At 42.4% G+C, this 19,482-nt stretch overlaps 1 long non-coding RNA gene and 1 pseudogene across 2 annotated transcripts; both read right to left on the bottom strand.

Moving 5' to 3' along the window:
• Nucleotides 1-623: 623 nt before the first annotated feature.
• On the bottom strand, nucleotides 624-5,209 carry LOC145521779 (uncharacterized). Its single transcript, XR_014065680.1, has 3 exons — nucleotides 4,891-5,209; nucleotides 1,621-1,938; nucleotides 624-781 (listed from the first exon to the last, which is right to left on the bottom strand). It is a non-coding gene; the product is annotated as an uncharacterized LOC145521779 (long non-coding RNA).
• An 11,503-nt stretch (nucleotides 5,210-16,712) lies between these two features.
• Nucleotides 16,713-17,790, bottom strand: LOC145521777 (spindlin-1 pseudogene; annotated as a pseudogene). The gene has a single exon (XR_014065679.1). The product of XR_014065679.1 is annotated as a spindlin-1 pseudogene (transcript).
• Between the last annotated feature and the right edge of the window lie 1,692 nt (nucleotides 17,791-19,482).

Raw genomic sequence — 19,482 nt, 5'->3', positions numbered from 1 at the left:
TCTCCTGCTCTCTGGAAGATTCACTGTTGGCTCTATAGCTGGCGGCTTCCAGCCACAGCCAAGTCTGGGTCTGTGATTGCATCTGCAGGTGGCAGCTGGCAGGTGAGTGCCTCTCAGCCTGGTCCTCTAGAGACCCCACCCTTCATCTCTCTGATTCACTCCAACTCCAGCTCCGGAAGCCTGGCTTGGTGTGACCTGAGGGAAGCCCCTTTCCAGTGAGTACCTCAGCCAGGGGAGTCATCAGTTGCTATTTTTCACCATTTCTAGACAATGGCTTTATCTATCTATAAATGTGTGCTATCACCACAGTTGTTTTTCCTTTTTGAGCTGGGGACATCTTGGGGAAATTTTTTTTTTTTTACCAGCCCCATTATTGTGTCCCAGGGAAGATCAGTGAAAATCCCACACATATAAAAGAGCTTTTGAATGTTCTGGAAGATCTGAAAACCCAGTCTATCTGACTGACCTGCATTCAAATGATCTGCCATTCGAGTTTTGCTCCAATGCACAAAATTAATGTGAGGCGTCTGAATTGTGAGATTGATGAATTCCAATTAGTTCTCTCTTTTAAATAGCAGTGTTTGGTGTGTGGTGCTATTTAGAAACTTCTAGTACCCCCATTCTATTTATAAACTGCCTTTATAAAGCATAGGTTTTAAAGACTGAAAGAGACCTTAGAAATGGTGTAATGAAAAGAACGTTTTCCAGCTTCAGCTCCGAAACCTGATTGTTGGCGACCTTGAATAAACCACTGAACTTCTCTGTGTCTGATTTTCCCTCTCTGTAAAAAAAAAAAACCAAACTGCTTTTACCGACTGCGAGGTGATTTCAGTTCTCACTCTCCTTTATCTGTTGGCCCACTGTGGTTTCTCGCTGTGAAACGGGGCTCTGAGCGTTAGGCATCCCGTCCAGGGCCACCCCTGTGGTCAGGGATAGGTCCCCCCGCTCCCCACCTCCCACTCTTCCTGCAGTGAGTCCCACACAGTCTGGGCTACTGGGATGCCTGTGTCACCCAGAGGCAGACAGAGCCCATGCAGACCCACATCAGCTCTAGAGAGCTATCAGCTCAAGGTAGGGATCCTTGTTGGGCGGGAAATAAAGCTAGTTCCCAGAACTCACCAGATCAGTTCTGGGTATAAATCTGCCAAGAAATTTGTGTCTCTACCACAAAGCAAAGTCTGTCAGTTTAATTGAACGAAGGCTTTCCAGTTTGAACATGGACACTTTTCAAATGAATTTGACAGTTCCCATTATTACCTGTACTTCTAGGCTCTTTGTGATCAGTTTAGCTTCTCCTGAACACAGACTGGGCATATCTAAACAGGTGGACCATGGGGCTATGAATTAAACAATGTCAGACACTGAACTCATTGCTTATGCCCTGTCCCAACCTGACTGCCTCTCCTTGTATATCTTCTATATCCATTACTACAGTTCATGGTACTGTGAGGAAATCTGTGTTCACTTCTTGGAGGATATTAAGCTAAAAGACAGCCAAGCTAGAGCAATTGGGAGAAGGAAGGACTTATTACTTGCAGCAAGCAAGAAGAACACGAGATCTTTCCCAAAATGGTGTCCTCCCAAGGAGCAAAATTGGGGGAAGTTTTGAGCTAAGAGTACCTGCCCATTCATGAAGGGGAGTTCGTGGTGTATGCTTATTCGTGATGCGGAATGAGCAGAGGGGATTCCAGCATAGAGTTGGGGCAAAGGCCGACAGGGTACAAGCTTTAGTTGATTGATGTCACCGAGGGTCAGGAAAGGTCAGCACCATCATTACTTAGGTTTCAGTTGATCTTTAACATTGAAACAGAACTGGGGGTCTTTAAAGACTTTGATTAACGTAGCAAAAGTATCTTGGCTCTTGTTGCTTCTCTTGCCTGAAAACTGTGGTTTGTTCTTGCATTCTTTCATTCTATTAGGATGGTTAATTACTGAGACCTGTTAAAGGACAAGTGTTACAGTGAGGCTTACATCACAAAGAGGCTTACATCACAATGAGGCTTACACCAAAAAATGGCTTCTCTTAAGTCAAGAAATCTCTGCCTGATTCTCTTTCTGGGACCCCCTACCCTATCTGCTTATAGCACTAGCTACTACCCAGTACTAGCCTCTAGCCTCTATACATGGTCCAAGCCAGGTATATCTAGGTCACTTTTGATCCCTCTGTTGTCTTCTTCTTATTATTTTTTATTTAAATAGTGCAATTTGGTAACGCATTTGATGTGCTTTGAGACTTCCCTGGTGACTCACACAGTAAAGAATCTGCCTGCAATTCAGGAGACCCAGATTTGATCCCTGGGTCAGGAAGATCCTGTGGAGAAGGAAATGGCAACCCATTCCAGTATTCTTGCCTGGAAAATCCGTTGGACAGAGGAGCCTGGCAGGTCGCAAAGAGTCAGACATGTCTGAGTGACTAACACTTTGATGTCCTTTTAATTTTTTAAATTTATTTGGCCACACCCTATAGCATGTGGGATCTTAGTACCCTGACCAGGGTTCAAACTTGTGCCCCCTGTGTCAGAAGCATGTAGTCTTAACCATTGAACCACCAGGGAAGTCCCTCTTCTCCTTCTTGACCACACATCTATTGGCCTCTGTGTTAGTTTTCCAAGCCTGCTCTTACAAAGTACCACAAATGAGGTGGCTTAAAGCAACAGAGATTTATTAGAAGTCTAAAATCAAGGTGTCATCAGGGCCATACTCTCTGTGAAGTTCTAGGGGAGAATCTGTTCGTGCCTTTCTCTTAGTTTCTGGTCATCTTGGCATCCTTGACTGGCAGATGTGTCACTCTACTCTCTGCCTCTGTCACCATATGGTGTTCCCTTGTGTGGGAGGGCAAACTTCCCCTCTGTCCATTCTTTGTTCTTTTGCTGGCAGTAAAAATGACACAAGGCAGGTTAATAGGAAAAAATCAAATTTATTATGTATGCATGAAGAATTTGCATAACTATGAAGAATTTCCACGACAGCAAGATAAGGCAAAGTGTATTTTCTGGACTAAGGAGAAAGGGATCTGAGTGTTACTGAGTCCAAGCTTGCTCTGCCCACCACACGACAGGCCAATTAATCCGAGGGATGAGGTGTTGAGGCAAGGAAGAGACTTTAATCGGGGAGCCAGCAGACTGAGAAGATGGCAGACTAGTGCCTCAAAATAACCATCTTATTGGGGTCTGGATGCCAGATTCTTTTATAGATTAGAGAGAAATTAGCAAATAGGAACTAAAGTCAAAAGGCAGAATAGAGACGGAGATGCAGTGGGGAAGTAAATTGAAAGGGGCTTCAGTTTTGCAAAACATCTCCAAGGGAATGTCCAGCCTTCAGAGGGGTGTGTTAATCTCTTCTGTTTACAGGTGACAGGGACAAACTATCTCTCCATGAGCTGAACAAAGGCACTTCAGTTTACAGTCAGCAGAGGGGCAGGGTCCTCCAGACAAGCCATGGAGTATAACTATAATAATAAAAACAAGTCAAAGAAACAGTTTCCAACACAGAGTCAGAACTGCTTCCTCCCTGCAATAGAAGTAGATCCCCTGCAGAAGGGAATGGCTACCCACTCCGGTATTCTTGCTTGGAAAATTTCATGGACAGGGAGCCTGAATAAAGATCATAAAGAGCTGGACATGACTGAGGAACTAACAGTGAAAGACTTTACTGTTTTGGGGCTCCAAAATCACTGCAGATAGTGACTGCAGCCATGAAATTAAAAGACGCTTGCTCCTTGGAAGAAAAGCTATCACCAACCTAGATACCATATTAAAAAGCAGAGACATTACTTTGCCAACAAAGATCTGTCTAGTCAAAGCTATGGTTTTTCCAGTAGTCATGTATGGATGTGAGAGTTGGACTATAAAGAAAGCTGAGTGCCAAAGAATTGATGCTTTTGAACTGTGGTGTTGGAGAAGACTCTTGAGAGTCCTTTGGACTGCCAGGAGATCCAACTAGTCCACCTCAAAGGAGATCAGTCCTGAATATTCATTGGAAGGACTGATGCTGAAGCTGAAACTTCAATACTTTGGCCACTTGATGCTAAGAACTGACTCTGGAAAGAGTCAGAGAACTGACTTTGGAAAAAACCCTGAAGCTAGGAAAGATTGAAGACAGGAGGAGAAGGGGACAACAGAGGATGAAATGGTTGGATGGCATCACTGACTCGAAGGACATGAGTTTGAGTAAGTTCCGGTAGCTGATGATGGACAGGGAAGTCTAATGTGGGGTCTATGGGGTCGCAGACAGTCAGACACAACTGAGCTACTGAACTGAACTGAACTGAACTGAGCAACTAACACTTTCACAAAGTAATTCACAGGAAGATAAAAAGAGTTAATGTAAACGAATGTTTGTGGGCCCTTCAAAGACAATGAGGCACGGAGAAGACTTGGATCAAATGGGCTTCGCTGGGTTCCTCCCTGTCCCCCACACCTGACATTAATACTTTACTGTAGTTGTCTATGGGGACTTCCCTGATGGCTCAGTGTAATCTGTCTGCAATGTAAGAGACTCAGGAGATGTGGGTTCAATCCCTGAGTAGGGAAGATCCCCTGGAGGAGGAAATGGCAACCCTACCCCAGTATTCTTGCCTGGAGAATCCCATGGACAGGGGAGCCTGGCAGGCTACAGTCCACAGGGTCTCAAAGCTCCTCCTGGCACAAGCCTCCTGTCTTACATTCTTTAAGGCAGTTAGGAGGAAGTCCAGAGGTTTTTCCTGAGTCTTCTGGGTCTCTATCGTTTTCAGCTTGAAACCTGCATGCTGGAGCAGCTCACCGTGGGGCGGGGCGGCGAGCCCTGAGCCCATTACTTCCCTGTGTTTGTATCTTTTCTCCTCTTTTCATAAGAACACCAGTCATATTGGCTTAAGAACCCACCCTAGTTGGATATCATCTTATTCACTACCTGGATGACTCCCTTTGTCCTTCCATGAGCCTGACCTTCTGTTTCTGGAGAATGGGTGTAGGGCTGAGGGTCAGGGCTCTTTTTGGCCAACCTTGTAGAAGGCTGAATGGAGAAGGCAATGGCAACCCGCTCCAGTATTCTTGCCTGGAAAATCCCATGGACGGGGGAGCCTGGTAGGCTGCAGTCCATGGGGTCGCGAAGAGTCGGACAAGACTGAAGCGACTCAGCAGTAGCAGCAGTTAGAAGGCTGAAAAGAGTTGGGGCAGCTCCTTGGCGCTGTTTACAATGTGCGTCTTTGGAACTTTAGCCATTCAAGACTAAGGAAGAGAATTCATGCAGCATTTTGTTACATATACGTCACAAATGCGCAGGGACATGGAAACATGTCTCCAAGGGAACGTTCACATTGTTACTTCACATTGTTACTCTGGGAAGTGAAACATTTTGGCTTCTTTTCTATCCCCTTGCACATGCATGGGCCACTTTTACTCTTTGCTTTACACAGCTTTATACTGCTTAAACTTTTGAAAACAACCTTTTCTACTTTTATATATACAAAAATTTAAACATGAATAACTCTCCTCTGGGAAGCTCCCTTTTACTAAACTATGGAAAGCAAATGTATCAAAACAGCTAAAGACTTTTCCTTTCAAACCTCCTCCCCACCTAATTAAAAAATTATTTCCTGAATGTGTGTTCTATGCCTACCTTTGGAACAGAGTCTATTATCTTACTTTCTTTGTTTTGAAATTACAAAGACCTTGTATCTATTCCCAGATAGGAGATGCTAAAGGCAGGAAGGCAGGAAGACAGAAAGGAAGGAAGGAAAGAAGAAAGGAAGGAGGGAGGGAGGGGGTGGGAAGGAAGAAAGGAAGGAAAGCAGGATAAGAATTACTAATTAATGACAATGGGACACTGAGGACAGAGCAGAGGTGAGCTGGGCTCTCTTTCTCCTCTTTAACTTTACACTAAAGAGTTTATTGTTATTTAAACTGACCTTGCAAACAGTCTATTGCAAGCCAGATTCTTAGTTCAGATTCTTAGTTCGATAAGTAGGCACTGATCTGATTAAAGCCTCCAAGACCTCTGAGCTTGTGTGTCTCCTCAGAGGTAGCACAGAGAACTCTTTGAGGTTTTATTATGAAATTATGAACAAGGGCTATCTGTATCCAAACCATCTATTATACTTCAAGAGCTGGTCAAGAGTTTGAGAGTGGCAGAGAGTGATCCAGAACTGCAGACTTCTGGCCTGCAATCCAGTCCTGGACTCTGTTTTGCTGGCTGGTCTTGGGTTCATACTCTCCTTTGAGCCAGAGCTCCAGGAAAACTGATGTTCTAAGGCTTTCTTCTCAAAGAATTTAACTGAACTGTGAATTTAAAAACCAGGAGCTAATGAGTGCAGAACAACATAGCAACATACATGTTTAATAAAAATAGAAAAATTATGCAACTGCATTACTATTCATAGATTTGCAAATTTAAACAAGGAATACAACTTGCCACCTATAAGACTAATGGATATTAAAAAAAAAAAGAACAAAATCTGATGACTAAGGGATCAAGAAGCCTTCTTATATACTACTGCTATGGTTTAATTGGGACAACATTTTTAGAGTGTAGTTTTTCAATCTATATACATGTGTGCATAAGTTTGAATCAGCCGTAACACTTTTAAGAGTTTATTTCAGAAAATGCCTTAAATATGCACAGTGATTTAGCTACATGATGCTTCCTACAGCCTTATTTGGAAGAATGAAAACCTGCACGTAAGCTATAGCTTCAGTTCAGTTCAGTCACTCGGTCGTGTCCAACTCTTTGTGATCCCATGGACTGCAGCACGCCAGGCATCCCTGTCCATCACAACCTCCCGGAGCTTGCTCAAACTCATGTCCATCGAGTCGGTGATGCCATCCAACCATCTCATTCTCTGTCATCCCCTTCTCCTCCTGCCTTCAATCTTTCCTAGCATCAGGGTCTTTTCCAGTGAGTCAGTTCTTTGCATCAGGTGGCCAAAGTACCGGAGTGTCAGCCTCAGCATCAGTTCTTCCAATGAATATTCAGGACTGATTTCTTTTAGTATGGACTGGTTGGATCTCCTTGCAGTCCAAGGGACTGTCAAGAATCTTCTCCAACACCACAGTTCAAAAGCATCAATATTTCGGTGCTCAGCTTTCTTTATAGTCCAACTCTCACATCCATACATGACTGTTGGAAAAAACATAGCTTTGACTAGACGGACCTTTGTTGGCAAAGTAATGTCTTTGCATTTTAATATGGTGTCTAGGTTGGTCATAGCTTTTTTTCCAAGGAGCAAGTGTCTTTTAATTTCATGGCTGCAGTCACCATCTGCAGTGATTTTGGAGCCCAAAAAGATAAAGTCTGTCACTATTTCCATTGTTTCTCCATCTATTTTCCATGAAGTGATGGGACCAGATGCCATGATCTTGGTTTTTTGAATGTTGAACCATAATTTATAAAATGCAACTCAACCATTAAAATGAATGTTGTGATCACTGCCCTTCCAACCCTGCTCTGTACAGCCCAGGGAGTCTCATGCTATGGTCTTATGAAGGATGAGGGTAGGGGGTTCCTAGCCTGTCACATCCTTTTCCAACCAGAAAAGCACAGTGGAGTGAATACTAGATGTGAGAGCTACTGTTAGAACAAAAGATGAATTTTAATACAGCAAAAGATGTTTGTGGTATAATATGAAACAACAAAAAGTCAATGAAGCAGTGTGAATACTGTTAAAGAGAAAACCACATTAATACTTGCCCTTATTGCAGCTTCCATCTTCCCCAGAAATGTCATCTTAATCAACCAATCTGGAATGTTCTGGTTAGCACTAATGAGGTGATATGTCATGCAAGTCTTCTCCATTAACCTCCCCACCTCTACTCCCAGGAAGAAGAGGCAACTGGCAGGCAACAAGCATGCTCCAGTCTATGGGGTCACAGAGAGTCAATTTACCTGTGTATCCATACAGTGGAATAGAATTTAACAGAAAAAAAAAAAAAAGAGTAAAATATATGTACTGTGACATGGATGAACAGCAAAAACATTATGCTCAATTAAAAAAAAAAAAGCCAGATACAAGAGACAACATGTTATATGATTCTATCTGTATGAAATATCCAGAAAAGGCAAAGCTCTAAGAACAAAAAGTAGATTCCTGGTGGGCAGGTTGGAGGGGACAGGTCAAGGTGGGCAATGCAGATTAACAGTAAATGTGTTACAATGATGGAAAAGTTCTAAAATATTCCCTGGCTGTTCTCCCTTTCTCACCACAGACCTTCCCGTGAGCACACCAACTGGATTCTATCCCAGATTTGCTAGTTAAGGCTGTGGCTCCTGAAATAAGAGACACAGTCCTGACTAATTTTGACGGAAAGAAACTGCAACAGCCACAAACAGACATCCTCCCAAAGACAATAAAAACAGATCTTTACTCTGTCCAATGCGATTCCTTCTGAGCAGAACTCTTACTTGCTGTTTGTTAGTAAGTTAAAACCCTTGCCATTTCCTTCTCCCTGCAAGAAAGTCCTGGCCCACAAACAATCCTTTCTTTTTCTAACAGCTCCCTTGCCCTATCCTTCTCTCTCTCTACAAATGTTCCAGGTTGTACAGCTTCTCAGAGAGCTCTTCCAGTTGCTCAGTGGGATGCTGCCTATTCATGAATTGTTGAATTAAGCCAATTTCATTTTCAATTTTACTTGGCTGCATTTTGTTTTTAACAACACCATAAATCTGCATTTTTGGTGGCCTGATGGTTTGGGTCTGCTCCTCCCCAGTTTTCCCTTCCTAAAGCATTTCTATCTCCCAAGAGAGGCAGGGCACATACAAAGCATCACAGAAGAGAGTTCTTACAATGGAACTCAAAGTGGGAAAAGAGAGGAAATGAGAGTGATGGAGACAGAGAGGGAAAGAGAGAGAATGAGGGGGCGGGGCTCTCAAGCACACTATTCTATTTCATGTAAATAGAATCACATAGCATATTGTCTGTTGTATCTGGCTTTTTTTAAAAAAATTGAGCATAATGTTTTTGCTGTTCTTCCATGTCACAGTACATATACTTTACTTTTTTTTTTTTCTGTTAAATTCTATTCCATTGTATGGACACACAGGTAAATTGACTCTCTGCGACCCCATAGACTCCAGCCTGCTGGCTTCCCTGTCCTTCACTATCTCCCGGAGTTTGCTCAAACTCATGTCCATTGAGTGGTGGTGGTTTTTGCTAAGTCGTGTCCAACTCTTGCGACTCCATGGACTGTAGCCTGCCGGGCTCCTCTGTCTATGGAATTCTCTAGGCAAGAATACTGGAGTAAGTTGCCATTTCATTCTCCAGGGGATCTTCCCGACCCAGGAAATGAACCCGAGTTTCCTGCATTGAAGGAAGATTCTTTATTGACTGAGCTACGAGGAAAGCCCACTGAGCAGCTGATGCTATCTAATCATCTAATCCTCTGCTGCCCCTTTCTCTTTTTGCCTTCAATGTTTTCCAGCATCAGCGTCTTTTTCAGTGAATCAGCTCTTCACATCAGGTGGCCAAAGTATTGGAGCTTCAGCTTCAGCAACATATTAAACAGTTAATCAGTTAATCCATTTATTATTTATGCATTGTCTACATCATGGAACCATGTCTATCTAATGGATTCGTTTCTCAGTTCTTGTTAATCTAGATGTCTCTGGGGCCTTAACACTGTTATTGCCTCCCTCAGGCTTTAGGTCAGGATCACTTTCTTTCCTCTAAAGTACCTTCTTTTTGGTGGGGATGGGGTGTATATATATCCTTTTTTTCTTTTCTCTTTCCTGTATTGTGGGCCTTTCTTGATTTAATATTCAGAATTTTTCTAAGTTACTATATATTCCTTGATTCAGAAAAGTATTGCAGAGTCAGATTCCTCTTCGGTTTTTGTGTATACATTTGTGATCTTGAAAACCCTTCTTTTTTACTTATGTGTCTTTTGTACATTCAGGGCATCTTTTCACATCTTAGTGTCATTTCGTCCTGTATCTGATTGCCAGGTGAGTCATCTTAAAACCCAATTCTTATCATTTTATTTTTCTTCCCAGAAATCTTCAATGCTTTTCAATGGCTTACAGGAACAAGCTCAAACTCCTTATTCTTGCATTTACGAAATCATTTAATCATGTCTCAACTTCCCTTTCCTGCCTTATCTCACTCTATTCTCCTAAAAAGTCTTACTCAGGTTAAGTTGATCTTCCTGTTGTTTATCAGCACATTGCATTTCATTTTCTTTAAAAATAAAGAATTTTAACATGTTTTCTGCCTCTATATTTTATGTTTGCTCCATTTTTTTCCCATCATCTTTGAATGTTATCTGAATCCTAGCAATTTTTCCAGATGTAATTCCAGAAATCTTTTTTCCATAAAACCCTCTCTGGTCCCCTGCCTGCAGCCCTGGTTCTCAAAGCAATCAGGTCCTTTTCGCTCTGAGGCCTACGTTGTTTGCTGATTAGCCTGATTATTTATTTTTTTATAGTTGCTATTTATGTTTGTATGTTTTCATGCCAGTTCTCCACAATGAGAGATCAGGAATGCATATTACACTGTGCATGTCTGTGTGGTCAGTCGCTTCAGTCATGTCCGACTCTTTGCTACCCCATGGACTATAGCCTGCTGGACTCCTCTGTTCATAGGATTCTCAGGCAAGAATACTGGAGTGGCTTGCCATGACCTCCTCCAGGGGTCTTCCCATCCCAGGGATTAAACCTGTGACTCTTGCATTGCAGGTGCATTCCTCACACACTGAGCCCCCTGAGAAGCCTGTCTTATACTGTATATACTTCTCAGTATTGAAAATGCCTTGTGTGAAATTGCACTCATCAGACACAGGGTTTTCTCCATGGGGTGGAATTCTAGAGCTAGATGGAGATTTGGAGACCTGACAAGTTGGTTGATCGATTAATGGAGTCTGAACTAAAGAACACTTTAAACTTTTGAACCTAGCTATATACTCAAAATAATCAATTTTGACTAAGTGGCTTTATTATTATGTATTATTGAGGTTGATTTATAAAGAAAGATGTATAGCATGCATGAACAGTTTGATACAGAAGTGTATCTAAGACATGGCTAAAATTAACCTGTGGAGAAATCTTTCCACAGTCTGATGGTCTTGTTAAAGTTTAAAGGTTCAACTTCTGATTAAGACTACTGCTCCTAAATCTGTATTCAGTGAAACTTCAGACTCCAGGATTCCTCATGATTTGTTACCACATGCAGCACCATAATGTACCAGCAGGTGGCGCTGCTTCTCTGCAGAAATTTTTTTTTGATGCGTTCATCAGCTTCCCTCTCACTCACATTGCTACTGCAAAGGCCAGACCCCAAGAAACAATGTGAATATTTTACCTTAGTGGAGGAGCTTCCCTGGTGGCTCAGCAGTAGAGAATCTGCCTGCCAACGCAGGTGACACGGGTTTGATCCCTGCGTTGGGAAGATCTTCTGGAGAAGGAAATGGCAACCCACTCCAGGATTCTTGCCTGGGAAACCCCATGGACAGGAGTTTTGCGGGCTACAGTCCGTTGGTTTGCAGAGAATCAGACATGACTCAGTGACCAAACAACAACAATCTTAGTGGAAATAGGAATTGCTTCCATTTCTTATATAATCCCTCATAAACAAGGGTATCAAAAAGTCAGATTTTAAAAAATGATTTTCATTTGAACATTTCCGACCTTGAAAGAACAGTTTCCTCATTATTATCTTCAAACACTTCAGGTCTTTCAGATCTTGTAACCAGTTGAGGAGACCGAGAGGACTTGAGAAGACCATCTAGTATCTTACAGCTCAGATCCTTGGGCCAGATCCTCACTCAGAGGCAACAGCAGAGCCAGGAGGCAAACTCAGATCTCGTGTCAGTTGCCTTTGCTGTCCTATCCTGTCCAGGCCATTAATATGCATCAGTTATGCCTCACCACCAAGTGAAACGTGATAAAGCCAATATCCACTTCACACTGCGGAGTTACCAGGGGCATCCCCAAATAGGAGTGTGTGTGTCTCTGTATGTGTGTGTGTGAGAGAGAGAGAGAGAGCAGGAAAAGGATTCTGTGCAATAATTTTATTACTCTCTTTGCAGCACCTTACCTGGGGTAAGCCCTCCTTTTTTTTTTTTGAATGAATCAAGGATGGAAGAAAATGAAGAAAGAAAGGAAGGAAAGCTACAGGAGAGGGAAGGGAGGAGAGGAAGAGAAGAACAGAAAGAATCCAGGGAAAAGAAACAAAGGAAGAAGGAGGGGGCTGGAGGGGGGAGCCCAGAGATTGTAGCATTGCTAACCACCCACCGCGGCTGACAGATGTGCAGGTGATTCACGCTCCTTTAGAGCACTCTGAAGAAATAGGATGGAGAACATTTTCTGGCCAACTGGGTTGTTTTATCAGCTCTTATTTCATTCTGTTTTGCTGCGGGCAATAAATTAAAAGGTGAATTCAGTGGCGTGTAGATCTCAGGGAGGATAAATCTCCGCCGGCCGCTGTGTCACATCCAGCAGCCACAGCAGCCATTAGGCTGCTCCCTGAGTCCCTTCTGCTGACATCACGGAAACTGCCCATTCATGAGAGCAGATGGGACATGGAAGTTTTGGGGAACAAGTCCATATTCAAAGTCAGAAAAATTCCAGGAAATCCAAACACACGGTTTTATTAACTTCATGTCTAAAAGGAGAATTATCGCTCTACGTGGAAGCAGAACATAGGAGCTGTGGCCCAAGACAGGAAGCACAGCCTCACCTATTTCTGACTCAAGCACGAAGTATTCGCTTTTCTTTCTTGTGATTTATCTCATTCTAAAGGCAAAGCCTAAATGCCTTGAGTTTTATTTCTGTGATTTTTTTTCTTTAGACCCAGCCCCTCCTTTGGGATTTTATGTTTTATGATATATATCTCACTTGACCTGGTCAGCCATCAAAACTCATCTATCCTGTGTTCCATTCTTAATCTTGCTAGTTGACTAAACAAATTAATCTGAAGTGATAATTCATATCTTAGAGGACACATGTCATTTAAAAACATTTTTATTGAAATATAGGTGATTTACAATATTATGTTAGTTTTAGGAACACACCAAAATGATTTAGATTTTATATACATAGATAAACTGAATCAATTATGTATAATCAGTTATATATAAGTGAATCAGTTAATATTATTTTTCAGATTCTTTTCTATTACAGATTATTACAAGACAATTGAATGTGGTTCCCTGTGCTATACAGCAGGTCTTTGTTATCTACTCTACATATAGTAGTGTGTATATTTTAATACCAAACTCCTAATTTATCCCTCCTTTTTGTTTCCCATATGGTAACCATAAGTTTGTTTTCTATGTTTTTGAGTCTATCTGTTTTGCCACTAAGTTCATTTGTATCATTTTTTAAGTTTCCATAAGTGATATCATACGATATTTGTCTTTCTCCGTTGGACTTACTTCACTTAATATGACAATCTCTTCATTTAATATGATAACGTGATTTGCCAGGTGCTATGTTGTCATGGACCAAGTCACAAAGACCATGGGAAGGTGTGTCATGATTTGCCAGGCACTGTGTTGTCATGGAGACCAACCTAGACAGCATATTAAAAAACAGAGGCATTACTTTGCCAACAAAAGTCCATCTAGTTAAAGCTATGGTGTTTCCTGTGGTCATGTGTGGATGTGAGATTTGGACTATAAAGAAAGCTGAGCACTGAAGAATTGATGCTTTTGAACTGTGGTGTTGGAGAAGACTCGTGAGAGTCCCTTGGACTGCAAGGAGATCCAACCAGTCCATCCTAAAGGAAATCAGTCCTGACTATTAATTGGAAGGACTGATGCTGAGGCTGAAACCCCAGTACTTTGGCCACCTCATGCAAAGAACTGACTGGCTGGAAAAGACCCTGATGCTGGGAAAGATTGAAGGCAAGAGGAGAAGGAGATGACAGAGGATGAGATGGTTGGATGGCATCACTGACTCGATGGACATGGGTTTGGGTAGACTCCGGGAGTTGGGGATGGACAGAGAGGCCTGGTGTGCTGCAATTCATGGGGTCGCAAAGAGTCGGACACGACTGAGCGACTGAACTGGACTGAACTGAACAAATACCGCATGGCACATACAACTGGAAAACCACCTTCTGTTGGCACTGTTTGCTTCAACAGTGCATTTTATCTTACAATCACTAAAACTGCACAGTAGGCAAATAGACAGAAAACTGAAAACAAAGAAAAACAAAGAATACAAAATAAAAAGTCCTAAATATCTTTAACATGTAATTTTAGTTAGTTACATTGAACATTCTACTTAGAATAGCATGCAAAAAAGGATGGTCTGCTTTTAAGGTTTTCCTTTGAGGCCTTATGAGCACCCAGACATCACAGACAGGCATGCACGCACACAACACAATGCTCTAGCAGGTCAATGAGAAAGGTCGATAAATTTTTTACAGAGATTCTTCTATACAGAGATGTCTTTTGTTAAGTCCCACGATGATAATGTTGGAAATTCACATTGGATTCCAAGAACAAGAAACCAATGTTCAGATATCAGGAAAAGGCAAGCCATGCATGGAGATCTGAACACAAGCCTAAATAAAGCCTGAAATACTCGGCTGTGGAGCAGAGTTAGTCACGGAGTCAGGAAGTGTGGTTTAATCCACCAAAAGAATAAAAGATGGGGGAAAAAAAAATGGAAAAACAACACCCTCTTTCCTCTTCCTTTACCCTAAAGGCAAGAAAAGGAACAATGATTAAAATAATGGTAATAATAATCACATGTCACATTTGAGAGATTGGCCAATTACAAGGTATTAAAGTTGCTAAAGGTACTTGCAGGAAAATCACAGTTCAAGTCATTCAGTGATGACAGAGATGTTCCAAGTGACCCAACTTTATGGGTGCTTCCAAAGAACTTGATTTTTCATCCTGAAGTCACTGTATGGTGTTTGTGGAGTGAATGCAGGACATTCACTCTCTGGGTCATGTGTCTACTTGGGCTCCGGGAGCCAGGTTCAGGCTTGAGATTCACACAGAAGGGTTGTTACAAGGGCCGCCAGGAAAGCAGATGACATATGTGCAGCATGACCTTGTTCAAGCAGGGAGGAGCATCTCAGACCTGAGTTGGGTTCTCACTGGGTGGAGAAGCTCTCCCCTGGCTGAAACCTTGGAGGCACTGGGCACACTGCAGAAAATGGGGTGTTGTATTTACAGGGCGCGAGGGGTTACCAGCCAAAAGCTCAAGACACAGCTTTCCCACAGGCAGAAATGGGCATCATGCGAACCACTCACAGCCAGGCCTTGAAACTACAGAATCTCTAACACCAAGAACAGCCACAGCGGAGGTTGTGGGGACCTCTGATATTTGATTGACAGCCTAGGTAGGCATTTCACCTTCCAACCAAATCTCAGGTCGGATTTCTAATCTCCCCAGGAGACTGGTTCCACATACTGCCTTTCTCTTAGCTTTCAAAATGCCAGTGCTCCTCCAAAACAAAGTGACAGATGGCCATTTCACTGTGAGACCAACCACTTTTGCAGTTCTATTTTGGTTAAAACAACCTTGCAGACTAAGCCACATAAGGAGTCAGCTGCTGGAGGCTGGTGTCAGTTACATCCACGAGCCAGCGCAGGTGACTGACCCTGGCATGGCAGGGTCCACTCTGTGGAATGGATCCACATCAGCCGCACAGAGGCAGCAAGAAGAAGCAGTGCCACTAAGATATCAGAGGATTTCTGCTGTTACTTGCCCAGATACTTCATCGGGACAAGCCCAGGAGAAAAAGCCTTCTGACCATAATCATACCATCAGTAAAATAGGAATACAAATAAAAGTATCCCAGAGGATGTGTTAAAAAGCAACAAAACTATTCTTAGAGTTACATTTCTAATATTTGTGTTCTCCCAGGAACTTACCACATACACACAAATCACTGATGTACCTTTGAATTTTAAATCATGTACTAAAATCCAAATTACTGATTTGTACAAATAATGGACGAAAAGTACCGACCAAAATACACCTGCGTTACACTGTGTGGACCAAATTAAAATACCTGGGCTTTGACTCCCAGCCCCCTCAAAAAGTAAAATATATATTAAAAAAATGTAACCAAGAATGTAAATAAACATTTTGCAAAGCTTAGAATCAAAGTCAACATTTTACCCAGATTTCTAATGGTTAAATTCCAATGTGGGTCATTTAATAGTTCACAATTTATTCTTCTTTGGACTTCCAGACTGAGAAGGTGCTTTGCACTTTTGGCTTTCAAAACAAGCTGAATGTCCTGATGTGCTTTCTGTGCCCAAATTTAATTTTAAACAAGCAGTAGTCATATACCAAATATGATTAACTTCCTTCAAAAATTGCTGTTGAGTTAGAGAAAATTATTTAACCCCTATTCCAATCCATAAAGGACTGCCAATGAAGTGTGTGTGTATGTGTGTGTATACAGATCTGTGCCTGCACATACATATGTATCACACAGATATAGAGAGGTATCTGTGTATATCTGTGTAGAGATTCAGAGAGGCAAAAACACCAAACTATGCTTGCATTGTGACAGCACAATAAGAGAATGTTAAGAGTGAAGGGGAAAGCAGATAAAATCTTTTAGTTTTATGTAACTATGATACTAGCTTAACTTTTTACCAAACTTGCCTATAACTCCCCTCCAAACAGACATCTTTTAAGCGGAAAGAGTTCTTTACAAAAAATACTTTGTTTTCACATACATCTATACTATTCAAAACAAAATGAATTCTGCTGGCAAATTGTGGGTTCACAGGGACATTTAAGCTCTCATTAAAATGGAAAGCAATCAAACATTTACATCTACAGATTACACATTTAATAGTTTCACAAATTTGGCAAACTTCGTGAAGACATCTAGAACGCTTTCACCAAATTGTAGACATAAATATAGAAATCATCATCAAATTTGATGAAGCAGATAGACGGTTTGACCTCTATTTGATGGATGATCATGCCACTCCTTTCAGAGCCATCTTGTTTGGCGTATTCCACTCGTTTGCCCACCAAGACGTCTACCACTTCTCCTCGTTCCCTTTGTACTTGAAGTGAATCAATAGAATAAGGCATAATGTGTAGGTCACCTTCTTTATAATCATCTAAGAGCTGGTATGCATACAAGACAGGATCTTTTTCATAGGAGATGTAAAAGGACATGCTCATTACAGGGACGCGTGCTAGGATCATTCCCCTCCACTCATCTTTAGAGCCATCCTCCGTTTCAAACAGGTGCTTCACTGCTTTACTAGTCATCATGTCCGCTAGATGTGCATCACAGATTTGAGATGTTGCAACTCTATCAGGGAGGACTTCAAGTGAAGAAATTCTTTCATCTTTATCAAGTTCTAGTCCATAGACACAGTCAAATTCGTCATATTTTATAAGATACAAAGAAGGATTTACAGGCACCTGGTCCAGAATTGTTCCTTTCCACTGGGTGACATGGCTGTTACCTTCTTTCCACCCATGGCGAATCCTGCAGCCTATGATGCTCTGCTCCGGCTGAGAAACAAGTGAGCTGGGTCGCACATTGCTCTGATGTTTTCTGTGAGTCGTCCTTTTCTTCATTATGCTAGCAGATACACCAGTGATACCTGCATCAGACCTGGACCATTGGTCAGCTGTCTTCCCTAATCAAGTCTTCATTCATCTGAAGTTACGTGAACAGTGGAACTGCTGGACGAGGATGAAAGTTCAAGATTCTCTTTGAAACCTTCCACGGAATTTCAGTGTTCTTATTAATCTATCCAAGTACTTCTTTTACAAGTTCAGCAAAAGTTTGAAATCGTAGGTACTTTGCAGGGCCGTGGAGGCCAACGTCCGCAGCCCGAGGTGCTGCGGCTACCTCCCAGCACTGGCTACCCAGAAAAGGACGCAGCCCCGCCCTGGCCCCGCCCTGGCCCCGCCCTGGCCCCGCCCTGGCCCCGCCAAGCCCCGCCAAGCCCCGCCAAGCCCCGCCAAGCCCCGCCCAATCCTTGAGCACAGCCACGCCCCACCCCCACCCCCAGCCTTTTGGAGCCTGCGCACTGAGGGTTCCTGCGCACTGAGGCCCCCCCGACTGTGCCTGCCTTTGTTGACTGGGTGCCAAAATATTTATGGTTGCAAAATTTCAATTATTAAAAGGGTGTTCTTGGTTTTCTTTTGACTGTATAGGAAGTCAAGTATGCATAGTTCCTGCATTTCAAGCTCTTATGATTAAGGAAAACTGTACAGACGGAGATCATGGATTACGCAGAGCTGAAACACTGAGTAACAGGATATGTGAGCCGCCTATCAGGATCCTTCCTCTGTCCTTGGCATCATCCTTCCTCTGTCCTTGGCATCATCTATCCCTGGGCCCTGGACTCACAAACATGCTGTCTTGCTGCTGGCATACATAATTCACCCGCGCTTGTCAGTGACTAGAAAATGATGTCACCTGCTTTGTTCTCCACAAACAAAACTCTTTCAGTTCAGTTTAGTTCAATCGCTCCCTGTGTCCAACTCTTTGCGACCCCATGGACTGCAGCATGCCAGGCTTCCCTGTCCATCATCAACTCCCAGAGCTTGCTCAAACTCATGTCCATCCAGTCGGTGATACCATCCAACCATCTCATTCTCTGTCATCCCCTTCTCCCGCCTTCAATCTTTCCCAACATCAGGGTCTTTTCAAATGAGTCAGTTGTTCGTGTCAGGTGGCCAAAGTATTGGAGCTTCAGCTTCAGCATCAGTCCTTCCAATGAATATTCAGGACTGATTTCCTTTAGGATTGACTGGTTTAATCTCCTTGCAGTCCAAGGGACACTCAAGAGTCTTCTCCAACACCGCAGTTTGATAGCATCAATTCTTCGGCGCTCAGCTTTCTTTATAGTCCAACTCTCACATCCATACATGTCTACTGGAAAAACCATAGCTTTGACTAGACAGAATTTTGTTGGCAAAGTAATGTCTTTGCTTTTTAATATGGTGTTTAGGTTGGTGATAGCTTTTCTTCCAAGAAGCAAGCGTCTTTTAATTTCAAGGCTGCAGTCACCATCTGCAGTGATTTTGGAGTGCAAGAAAATAAAGTCTGTCACTGTTTCCATTGTTTCTTCATCTATTTGTCATGGAGTGATGGGACTGGATGCCATCCATGATGTTAGTTTTCTGAATGTTGAGTTTTAAGCCAACTTTTTCACTCTTCTCTTTCACTTTCATCAAGAGGCTCTTCAGTTCCTCTTCACTTTCTGCCATAAGGGTGGTGTCATCTGTATATCTGAGGTTATTGATCTCACGGCAATATTGATTTCAGCTTGCACTTCATCCAGCCTGGCATTTAGCATGTGTTCTGCATATAAGTTTAATAAGCAGGGTGACAATATACAGCCTTGACGTACTCATTTCCTGATTTGGAACCAGTCTGTTGTTCCATGTCCGGTTCTAACTATTGCTTCTTGACCTGCATACAGATGTCTTAGGAGGCAGGCAAAGTGGTCTGGTATTACCATCTCTTAAAGAGTTTTCCACAGTTTTTTGTGATCTACATAGTCAAAGGCTTTGGCCCTTACAGTCATTTGGGAGCTGAGAGAACTGTATTTGAAGGTGTTT

The sequence above is a fragment of the Giraffa tippelskirchi genome, chromosome 9, assembly GCF_054371585.1.
Source record: "Giraffa tippelskirchi isolate mGirTip1 chromosome 9, T2T-mGirTip1v1.2.pri, whole genome shotgun sequence".
Lineage (NCBI taxonomy): Eukaryota > Metazoa > Chordata > Mammalia > Artiodactyla > Giraffidae > Giraffa > Giraffa tippelskirchi.
Note: the sequence above shows the minus strand (reverse complement) of the source record. Positions and strands in the feature narration are given on the sequence as shown.